Source organism: Geospiza fortis, unplaced genomic scaffold (genome assembly GCF_000277835.1).
Source record: "Geospiza fortis unplaced genomic scaffold, GeoFor_1.0 scaffold112, whole genome shotgun sequence".
NCBI classification, from domain to species: domain Eukaryota; kingdom Metazoa; phylum Chordata; class Aves; order Passeriformes; family Thraupidae; genus Geospiza; species Geospiza fortis.
The window spans coordinates 16,264,835-16,266,269 of NW_005054298.1; positions in this window are offsets into that span (position 1 = coordinate 16,264,835).

Genomic DNA, 1,435 nt, shown 5'->3' on the forward strand with positions numbered 1-1,435 from the left:
GGTAAAAGAAAAGCAGAGAAATGAAAATCAGATATTCCCTAATGATATTTAAAAATAGAAATTTTGCTACTGTTACATACAGCATGTTCCATCTTTTGAGATTTAATGGCTCTCTTGTGGTTTAATGGAGAATTACTTTCAGTAATTGATTATTAAAATTTAAAATTGCTAACCATCTTCATTATTAGATGAGCGAACATGTTATCCTTGTAATTAAAAAAGCTTGAGATTCACTTTCATCCTGTTGACAGAATGGGCAGATAGGCTCAGCACTCCAGTGCAATGGTTTCAGGGTTCTTGTTTGATAGCCAGCAAGCAATTTGATGGTGAAAATAGAGAACATTCACAGACTGAGAAAAAAAATAATGAACAGGGATAAAATAACAAAAAAACCCTTACAAACTAATTAAAGTTCTCTATCCAAACTAGCATAGGCAGAATACAGAGAGCATTTTCCAAATAATTTCTGTTGAGCTTAGTGAAAAAAAAAGTGTTTCATTTGTGTTACAAATACATATCATTTTTTTTCTTAGATCTAGGGCTATGTTCACCGTTTGGAACTCAGTGCTGGATTTGTTACCTGCAGTAATACAGAAACATGTTTGAGATAAGTGGGAAGACTACCATGTTCCCCCCTTAAGAAAGCCTTACAGCTGAATGAAGGAAAAGTCCTGCCAAATTACAAAAAGGGAGAACCAATGTTAAGATAACACTTTAAGTATAATCCAGAGGGCTGAGGGTTTGCACAAGAAAAGCAATTTTTGGCCTTTCTGTTGAGACTAATAACAACACTTTAGGTCCTAATTTTAATGCCATGGGCAGCTAATTTTCATACCACAGGCAGTACACAAGCAAAACAAAACAAACCCTGCTTTGCTCCCACACTCTACCCCCCACCAAAAAAAATTTCTATTTTTTTACATGGTTTTAAAGTTAGAAAGCGTATTATCTTTTTTGAAGTGTCTGCATTATGCTGTCAGTTCCCACACTTTGCAAAATTATACAAGGCCACCAAAAGTTCAAGACTGCTACACAGCAACAGAGCTTTAAACAACTGAAAATAATATTTTCATCGTATATGTTTAATAGTAGTCTCTTTGCCAGAGATATCACTTGAAAAAAGCTATTGCTATATTTTCTTATTTCTCCAGCAAGATGAGAAATTTATCACTTACACTTCTTATACTAAAACACACAAATTTCCAAAATATAGAGCAAAGATGTTGGAGTACAATTATTTTCCTACTGTAATTAGAGCAGATTTTTCTACCACCACACAGAGTGATTGTTATAACTAATGGTAAATCAGTGTGAAATGTCTGAATTGCCAGGAGCACATTCCACAAGCCCCAGAATATTTACAAACTGTTCTCCTGGCTATTCCAGTTCAGTTTCCCTTCAGTTCTTCCCCAAGACTGCTCTTTTCCTCTCGTCT